Raw genomic sequence first — 11,010 nt, forward strand, 5'->3', positions numbered from 1 at the left:
TTAACCAACGTATCTTAATGACTTTCCCTAATCGTTCATGAATTCTGGATAATGTTAATAAAGCTTTTCATAGAGTTTATGCAATTTATAGCCAATGAAACACTAGAAAATTGTAAATGCTCTGTAGAATTGTCATTGACTTTTTAAGAATTATTTTCCATGGTATATCCAGGCCTCGTTTATTTTTAATTCTCTGATGTTTCCAAGATTTCCATTACTGTGGGAATGCTGTTAACCATTTAAAAATGAGTGTTTATACGTTTATAAATGTGACCGGCTCAATTGCTGGAAATATTGCAAAGCTTCACCATTAAATATCTTGGATGCATGAAATTCCAAATCCTTAGCATTTTAATTCACCTGACTTAATATTGCTCTAATGCTGTTAGACAGTCATATGACAATGAAATGTCTGAAAGGGTAATTGTTTTGAATTGAGTATTTGCGTAGTAAGAACCATATAGTAAGAACCATAAAGCCCTTTCAGCTTGTGTAAAGTGCTTTGTCTGTAACAAAAGGCGCTTTTTATGTGCAATGTGATGCAGATGTGGAGATTATGCAAGGATGATTTTGTTGAGTGTAAATATAAAATCTGATTATCGCTGCTGGGAGGGGTTAGGGGGAGGGGAGGGAGATGCTGAGGCAATAACTTTTCCTCTGATATCCTGCAAGGGCATGGAAGTACACTTTTCCTCTTGCTGCTTAGCAAGTGTGCATCGGACAGCTGGGATTTCATGGGATGCACTATATACGCAGCCAGTTCTGAGGCTCCTTCAGCGGAGGGGCCTGAGCCACAGAGACGCCCCCATGGTCACAGCACCAGGACCTGTCGCACCCGTGACCGGTGAGGCCACAATGCATTTCTCCCAGACTGCCTCAAGAGTCTTGTGTTTTATAATGAATTGATTGCTCAGATGCCACAATAGTATGTGTACTGTCTGTTAGCCTATTAATGCTGAACTTTAAGCTATTAAAAACTCAACTGATCTCTGTGTAGTTTGTGTTCATTGTCAAACTGTGAATGTCCCCTTTCATTTAGGCTGTATTTGTCTGTGCTTTATTACTAGCAGTTCTCAAATTTAGTGCATTTTCACTTTGGATTTGATCTGCTTTCTTGTGTAACCTAGGCCTACATCTTTTTGAATTTACACAATCTTTACTATGTACATGTTATCTTGGTTTCAAAACAAGGTAGAAATATTTCCAACAACTACTAAATGAAATAATCTTATTTTTTTTTAAATTGTATGTTTTCTTTGACAGTAGGCTACCTTATATGAAACATTTCAAATACAACCTCTCGTGTTAAACTGTAATTTTCATACACGTCTGCATAGGACAAGAATATAAGAATTTGTCAGCCATTGTCTAAAGTGGCTGGACTGGGAAAATTAACGAGCAAATGGGTTTTGTTCAGATTCTACATCATGTCAGTCAGTCTGTAGTGTGTGTGTGCGAAAGTTCATAATCCGGCGAGAGTTCCCGAAGCTTCTAATAACAGCACGAGTCTGCAGACGCTACAGCTCTCATAAAACATCACACTAGCGCTCACTATCACACTTAATGACCCTTTAGAACCTCGGACTCCCCGCTAATGATGGCTTTTTATTTACACTGATATACCTCTATGGGACACGTCGAGCGAGGGTTTGGATATTTCCTGTCAGTCAGGTACGTGTCAGCTAGCGCTGTTTCTCTACTCACTATATTGGCGAACGTAGTGACGTCTGCTGTTATGAATTCAGATATTAATGCGCGCTGCACGCACAGGTTTAGACTGTTGTTCACTTGGATTTTGGTGCATGCGTATTCATTTGATTTCTGGTAAAGATTGGCACTTTATTTGATCAGTGTGATTTAATTGTCGGCGACGTTAAAGTTACATTGATTTACATTCATGAGTAAATTAGTAATTTAGATTTAATTCCAAAGTATGAGTCACGTACAAGCCAAGAAATATCAAAATACTATGCACATCTGTGACTGCACACTAATTAACTTAATTAATGTTAGCTATGTTAATGTGCCAAGTTGCTATGTTGCCTGGCAATCGTTTGGCGTAGACCCAAGTTTTATTATTCATAAAAAAAATCATAATATGACATTTATATTTACTATGTTAGATCCCTATCATTTTATAAAGGAATTCGCTTGAGCACTGCATTAGTGATTTCACGACGGTTACAGAAGTAGGCGGCTATAAAATTACTTTATTTACATTTCACGTCACACCAACTTTAATTTAAGCAGAGCTGTGTACTGTACACAAAGTCAATGTAGGTTAGCTTTTACTAGCTACACAATTAAACACCATAGATATTTTCCTTTAGGTTGTACCAAACACTGGACAGAATATTTTTATTCTGCAAGTCATTTTAACTAGTCAAAGCAATATCCACTCCATATAAACTCTATATAAAGCGCTAGCCTATATGTTTATAAATAGTAAGGGCAGTGGAGCAGGCCAGCAGGAGACTGTAATGTAGGTCACTCACAGGGAGAGTCCACTTAGTCCACTGAATTTTTTACAATAATGTCACCATATGTAATGTGCATGAGATATGAGAGTTCAGTGTTTTAAGAACTTACTACAACAACCACAGTTTTTGCCAAAATACCAGCAGTGATGGTATTAGCCATAATCAAAAATAAGGTGACACCTCAATAAATCTAGTAACTTGAGTATTTTGGCAGAAAAGGTGTTCCAGCATTGTCAAAATGAAACAAAGAGCGGCTGTCCTCATTTCCCCAAGTGTTTAATTGTTTAACCCTGACTGTTACTAACAAAAGACATCACACAGGTGTCTTCCAACTCACTTGCATGTCCCCATAATACAATTTGGATACAAAAAATGGCATAATGTCGTGTGAATGGCTTGCAAAGTATCCATCAGAAAGCTCTCTTGTGTGACAACTGCCTGGGGTGCAGTTACAGCCCACAGATGTACATGAGAATGGGCCCATTAGCCTCCTGCAGTACAGCTGCCTCTCTGTTATTGCTGTGAACCCCCCTGAGGGCCCTTTACACAAATACAGCCGACCTCCTGTCATTGCCCTCTGTAAACCATTAACATTAACAAATTATAGCAGATATATATTTTCTATTTATTTATTTTCATATTTAAGTTACTATTAAGTTACTACTATATTAGCTATACAGTATGTCTAATTATAAAGCCAAAATGCATTAATTTTAGATTAGTATTATATTTTATTCCTTTATTTTTGTGTATGTGCTTCAAGTTTGAATGATGCTATTAGTTAACTGGTTTTAACTACCAGGTTAATAGTTTAGACACATTTAGACACAAAATTCCATTTTAAATGGTGTGTTTAGAGCAGTGATGGGCAAACTTGGCCCTTCCAGGCCACTTTCCTGCAGAGATTTGATCCAACCCTGATATGACTCGCCTGCCTGTAGCCTTCTAGTAGTCTCGAAGACAATGATAAGCTGGTTCAGGTGCGTTTGATTAGGGTTTGAGCTAACCTCTGAAGGAAAGTGGCCTGGAAGGGCCAAGTTTGCCCACCCCTGGTTTAGAGCAAAAAGGCTTCCTTTTTTTTTTTTGCAGCATGTGCCAATTTTGTAATCAGTGTTGTTGCCAGGTAGCATAAAATTGGCCGTGTGCCTTTAAGAGAGGCTTCTGTGCCTGTAGGCTAAAGTTGATTTGGCTAAATGGATTAGCAGTTATCTTTGGCTAAATGGATTAGCAGTTATCCTGTGATGTTACAGCGTAGTAAATAGGCACTAATATTGAGAGAAAGAAGAGGGGCCCTGATTAAAGGCACAGCAGCACAAAATGCCCTGCTTCATTCTTAAGGATCAGAGAGATCTGAAAAACTAAATTAAAATGAAGAAAATATTAATAATTAAATATGTGTGATATGACCCCTTAAAGCACAGAAAACATAATTTGGGTAACTGTCGTACCTTTACCATTATCATGCACTGGCAATTGAATCCTCTTATCTATGTATTTTTCTTTGTATTTTTCAAAACATGGAATGTTTGCAGACCTTGCACTTTGCCCTCCTCTCATTTCTGTCCTGTAGATGCATTTAGCACTATGCCAGCAGCATAACTGCTAGTTAAGCGGTTTGCTGGTGCAGCACACCAGCTGCGTATGTGCGACGTAGCAGCGTGCATTAAGTCTCTGGGGTGCATTAAGCAGAGGATCAAATGGTGTGACCTTCAAAAACAGGAAACGGTCTGTCAGTTGCACACACAGATGACTCGAACTCCAGCCTAATGAAGCTTCCCAATTAAAGATAACAAGGGAGAGAATAGGCCCCAGCAGCATGCAGTGTTAATGGTGACAGTAGTGCAGCAGTGGTCCATTTATCACACCTTTTTAATTGTACCCCAGAAATAGCAGGCGCTTTTTTGCTGTGGGAAAAGACTAAATTTCCATGTTTGCTTATTAGAAGTGTGTATGATGTGTTGTTTTGTGTGTATTGCAGGCTTAAGACCATGAGTGATCATCAGGATCAGGCTGAAGATGTCGGCCTCCTAACGCCTCATGATCAGTCAGAGCCCTCAAAGGACGATGACATGCATTTCAGGCAAGTTATGACTTGACTGGTAAAAGTAGACTCCACTTCACCTTTGTATATTCTGGTTTTAATCTATTTTGAAAGTTTAAAGTATTTTGTGGTTTATGCTAGCAGGCGGCATCTTGTCTTAGCGGGTAAAACTGTTGCCTCACAGCAAGAGGATTCACGGTTTGAGTGCCGGCTGAGTCAGAAGGCCTTTCTCTGTGGAGTTTCCATGTTCTTCCTGTGTTGGTGTGGGTTTTCCCCACATAGTACATAGTACAAGTGACAAGTGAATTTTATTTTGGGACCGACTCAAACATTAATTCACATGATGGCAGATTCCATTATATGTGTAGTGCACGTCTTATATACAGTGCACAGCATAAATGAGTACACCCCCTCTAAAACTTAACAAATTCAGCAATTACTCTTTACTTAGAAGACATGTTAGGGTTCTTTGGAGATATAATGTTCCAACAAGCCTGCTTGATCAATTACCAAAGAGCCGACATTCAAAAACAAGGCTCCTGAAATACTCAGGTCTTCACTTTAAGCTTTCATTTAGTGATGTGTGATTTTTTGCTAGAAAAAGAGCAGGAGAAATAACATGCAAGTGTCTCAGAGCCGGCAAAAGCTATGAAAAGAGTGACACTTTATCTCACAGAGTATGACGCAGCCTGCAGAAGTGACATGCATGGTTGTTGTCACCACTAGAATTACCTACTTTAGCCAAAGCACAATAAACTCATTTAACCTCTTCCAGGGCCCATATTTACAAAATAGAGACTTCTGGGAATCCATACTCTGGTCTAGTCAATCATTTCGGATCCAAAAGCATCCAAAATGTTCTGGTGTTGCTAGAGGAGGAGTACAGTGAGAAGTGCTTGGTACCCACAGTGAAGTTCAGTGGTAGTAAAGCTTTTAAATAGGGATGAATGTGTGCTGAAGGTGTGAGGGAGTTGTGCTTTATCAATGCTTGCATGAATTTACACACCTCTGTGTGATGTAATATAAAAACTTGAAATAGAAGATGCTACCTTCCCCTCATTCCCTGCATTATTGAGCATTTTTTCAGCATGACAATGAATATATTCGTTCTCCCAAGGTGAAAATCCTTCAGTGGACATGTATTTCACTCAATCTTAACACTCTTGAGCTGCTGTGAGAGATTCTGTAGAGACGAGCTGAGCAACACTCCCCATTAAAGACCAGGGCATTTAAGGAGGTCGTCCTCCAGGAGTTAAACAGGACAGATGTGAAAATTTGTCATGAACTTGTACACTCAGTGCCAAGAAGGGTCAGAGCAGTATACTTTAAGTTCTGGAGGACATACTAAGTACTAGAATATTATACATTTTCTGAATTAAATCTAGGGTGTACTCATTTCTGCAATCCTTCATTTAAACTAAATTGGCTAATTTACTTATCTAACAGAAAATATTGGCATATATTTTGTTGTTTTTATTAAGTATATGTTTAATATGTTTCAATTTTGCCATCTTTCCATGAATTATATTAGTGATCATTAAGAAAATACATCTTTTATATTTATTCAGAGGGGGTGTACTCATTTATGCTGTGCACTGTAAGCCCGTTCTGTGGCTGAGTGTAATTGTAGGAATGTTTCCAGATGGGGTTTAGTTGAGCACTATATCATGTGCTCACACAGTCATCCGTTCTGTTCAGAGAGCTGACATCCACAGGGCAGAATGACTGAACAGCTCAGTGTCACAAAGGCTGTATTGTGTTTCCTCTGTAAAAATCCAAGTTTGATGATCTTTGTCCCCTTTTACTTGCTTCTAGATGAATTACCGACCTTACACTGCTGCTGGGACATAGTCTCTTTCTTGCTCTAGATGCATTTAGGCTGTTAATCAGTCTGCCTATGCAGAACGTCAGCCAAGGTCATACAGACATGCCAGTCTGGTAACTCCCCACCTCCGCAAGTTGAGCCCGCAACTGTGACATGCTGCAGTCACCATACGCCAGAGCCCAGCATAATTAGAGTGTGTGACTCATGTCTGGATAGCACAAAACTCACAGTATAAATTGTAATACCTTTCTATTTATATTTTGCTGTCATTTGTAAGATATCTGCCAACAGATTATGGTTTCTGACATTTTTTTTTTGCTTAAATAACAAAGAGAAACTTTTGAATTTATTTAAGGTATTTTAAGGCTGCTGAATGAATGTTTATTAATGAGAGACAGAATGTCTGTATATGCCATGATACCAAATACCAAAGCCAAGCCTATTTAAAAAAAAAAAAAATTGCTGAAAAATGTACTCACCTTCAGGCCATTTTTCATCAGAGCAGATTTGGAGAAATTTAGCATTACATTTGACTGGTACACTTGTTCACCAGTGGATCCTCTGCAGTGAATGGGTGCCGTCAGAATGACTGATCAAACAGCTGATAAAAACATCACAATAATCCACAAGTAATCCACACGACTCCAGTCCATCAATTATTTTGTGAAGCGAAAAGCTGCAGGTTTGTAATCTAGTCACTTACAAATGAAAACAGTCCAAAACAGTTCTAAACAAATATGTTGGTGAATTTTGTTGTGAGAGGACAACAGGTGATGGACTTTTTTTTACTGGAGGAAACGTTATTATGTATTATGGACTCATATTTTGGCCAAAAGTGACGGTTTAAAATTAAAACACCTTAATGATAGATGTGTTTATTACAAACATGCAGCTTCTCACTTTACAAGACGTTAATTGAAAGATTGGATTTGTGTGGATTAATTGTGGATTATTGTGATGCTTTTATCAGCTGCATGAACTCTCATTCTGATGGCACCCATTCACTGCAGAGGATCCATTGCTCTGAAAGATTCCCATTCCACATTTCGGACCCATTCCACTCCAAATCTGTTCTGATAAAGAAACGAACTCATCTACATCTTGGATGGAATGAGTATTTCCATTTTTGGTAAACTGTTCCTTTAAAATTATTTTTTTTGTGAGATTTCTTTGCCTCAGTACTACTAAAGCTACAAAATGTGATGGGATACTGAATATTTTTCAGTATGAAAAATATGGCCCTTAATATGGTTAGTTAGAAAGGACACTAATGTCCATGATGGTGACCATACACACTATAATATTATGCAAAACAATTTAAAGGGGTCATATGATGCGATTTAAATTTTTCTTTTCTCTTTGGAGTGTTACAAGCTCTTGGTGCATAAAGAAGATCTGTAAAGTTGCAAAGACTAAAGTCTCAAATCCAAAGAGATATTCTTTATAAAAGTTAAGAGTCAACCACGCCTACCTAAAACGGCTCGTTCTAACACGCCCCCACATATCTACCTCACTATGTGGGAAGATTTACATAACGCCGCCCAAATGTTCACGCAAAAAAAGAAGGCGTAACTTTTATTCTCGATGTAGTATTGTTGTTGCCGCCGCAACATTAAAGCATGTCAACATATTCTGTTACACCAAATACACAAAATAATGATCTTTAAAATAGCATCATATGACCCCTTTAATTCTAAAAAGAAGTGTTAACAAATCAATAATCAATTGCCATTTGCCACTAACCCCAGAATGCCATTCTAAACATAGTCACAACTCACTCACCACACAGGAAGCCACATCACATGTTGCTCTGAAAAACACTTCTCACATATATGTGAAGCATATTTGTGCTTCACAGCTTCACACACTACTGAGATACTGCTGGGAATTTCTATTTGTTTTTATTATATAATTAAAGCATGCAAATGTTCGCAACTCAGTTAGCACTACATGAGCCATTGTTTCTCTGTTGAAATGGCGACAAAAGAAATACAGAGTCATCTATAATAGACTCGGATGTTCATTTTTATTGGATACAGCAGCATAGTGCAGCGAAAACAGTAGCGGCCTGAGGGGACATAATATTATCTTCTCAGGAACAATGATGTGTGAAAAGAAACATGTTTTTGTTCACGAGTGTGGGTGTAGTGGTGTTCCCTGTTAGGTTGAATGATGGTAAAAGCATAACAGATGCATTTGTCCTGTCAGCAGCAGTACAGTGAGATAGAGGAAGATGTGCATTTGTGCCAGAGGACTCTCTGCTGCACTCTTGGCCACATGCCTGTGTTTCCACAGCTCTTTCTCTGAGGAGCCGTACAATATAGAGAGTTAGTGTCCAGAATGACTGATGATTTTATAATCTCATTTCTGATAGCTTCTGATGTCATTAGTTGTCATTATTTCATTCTGGGTTGTCACTGAAGTTAACATTTTTATCCAGTGTCACTTACAGGACGTTCCTATTGCAGCAGAGTAGTTTTAAAGGTGAAGTACATAAGGTGTCCCACACTGTTAGCCATTGGACAGATATACTGGTGGTGCTGCTTGAAATCATGCCATTGTTTGAGCCAGAAGTTGACAAACCCTAACCCTTATGTTGTTACTAACGCCAACTCTTAACCATTGGGCAATGACAATAATTCAACGCTTGTTACCCAAGGTTCGAAATTAACTTTTTCACTCACCAGCCAACCTGACTACTAAATTTTTAAGTTGCCGGCCATTGAGAAGTTCTGCTAGTCAGAACAAAAATATACAGAAATAAACTATATTATTAAAATCACAGCTTAGATTTGAATATATTTCTTATTAAACCTGATTCTGAATGATTAAATGGCATTCAGTTTTACTACAGTGAATCATTGTTTGCAGACACCATACAAATTAAATGAAATAAAAACAATTCTCAGTGACTTCGTTATTAATAAAACAGCATTTATTTTGTTGTAATGTCAAAATATAATTTACTCCAAAATGAACGATTAATGGTAAGCACATTGATTGATAAAATGATCAGCTGTTTCCTCACAAAACTCAGTGAACTCCACTGACATCCATAAAAAAAGCCAAAAAGTGTGCCTTGTGTCCTGATTTTCACCCACATTTGGCAGGTGTTAATTTCAAGCCTTGCTTGTTCCACATAACAGAAGTTTGCATAACAGCTTATTCATAAATATATCTAACAAAAATCGATCTGTGCAAAAATAAATTTCGCGTGTCACATGAATGTCTTGTTTGGAATCCGTATTTGTGTCAGAGTCATAAGCTTCATGTTATGGGACAGCCCTCTGCCTCAGGCCTGAGCATGAGCATATTTGGAGGGCTGGGGATCAGCAGCTTGTATGTATTTTCTGTCATGAGTTCACCCTGAAGTTAATAAGACTGTTTTGAGCTTAACAGAATAAATTCCATATGGGGGGGGGGTCCCTTTTAGTTCCCTTTAAATGTGCTTTTACCAAAACATTCTCATTGAAACTAATCATGTTGGATATCCAGGTTCATATTTTTCAGATCCTCTTACATATTTCTTTTTGTATCACAGGGTGCATCTAATAGATTCTTTTACAGCCGCTAGTGAGAATGCTTTTTCTCATTAATTAATTGTACATTAATTAATTAAATGTACATTAATTTTGATTTTCTTAGTGTGTCTCTCTTTGGATTTGATAGCACTACTGGAGCTGCATGAATACAAACTTATGATCATATTGATGAATCCAGCATGATTCAAAGGGCATCTGCCTGCAAAAAGTTGTTCACATGGTCAATGTCCCTAGTTTGCGTTTTTGATTGGTGACCTAAAATAATGCAAAATCTTAAACATTTTTCAGGTTTATGTCATAACTTTTCTGTGTTTCAAATGTTTTAAAATACTAAAACTTTTATTTCAAGGATTAAATTATTGGGATCCCTATTTTCAGTAATTTGGACCCAAATGAATTTCATGTTCATCTTGATGTTTGGTAATATTATGCCGTTGCAATCTGTCTGACATTGATATCAAGATGCTTTGGGCTAATTCAAGTGAAACAAGTCAGAATTTGATGCTATTCAGTAGTATCAGCTTGCATGATTTGCAGATCTCTTGTATAAGTGCACTTATGACTCTTCCTTTAGTTTACTCCTGCGCCCTGCTGCGAGACATCCTGCTGCAAGGCCGACTCTACATCTCTCGAAACTGGCTGTGTTTCTACGCCAACCTCTTTGGTAAAGACATCAAGGTGAGCATCACGTCTTTGCTGATGTTTACTTTAAATGTGCTTTTACCAAAACATTCTCATTGAAACTAATCATGTTGGATATCCAGGTTCATATTTTTCAGATCCTCTTACATATTTCTTTTTGTATCACAGGGTGCATCTAATAGATGATCTGTCATATGAGGATGTCAAGAAATGCTACCGTGGATCTGTAAGTACCAGATGACATACAGTTCAATATCATTTTGTAGCTCATCATGTCCAAACTGTAAATACAGTGACCCGAAAAACAGTTTGACACTTAAAGGGTTAGTTCACCCAAAAATGAAAATTAGCTCATAAATTACTCACCCTCAAGTCATCCTAGGTGTATATGACTTTCTTATTTCAGACGAATCCAGTCGGAGTTATGTTAAAAATGGTCTTTGATCTTTCAAGCTGTTTAATGGCACTCAGCGGGTGTTG

At 37.9% G+C, this 11,010-nt stretch overlaps 1 pseudogene; it reads left to right on the top strand.

The window, feature by feature from the left end:
• Positions 1 to 649: 649 nt before the first annotated feature.
• The window catches only part of LOC107738903 (GRAM domain-containing protein 2-like), a 15,676-nt pseudogene continuing 5,315 nt past the window's right edge, over positions 650 to 11,010 (top strand).

Source organism: Sinocyclocheilus rhinocerous, unplaced genomic scaffold (genome assembly GCF_001515625.1).
Source record: "Sinocyclocheilus rhinocerous isolate Xijiao unplaced genomic scaffold, SAMN03320098_v1.1 scaffold1396, whole genome shotgun sequence".
Lineage (NCBI taxonomy): Eukaryota > Metazoa > Chordata > Actinopteri > Cypriniformes > Cyprinidae > Sinocyclocheilus > Sinocyclocheilus rhinocerous.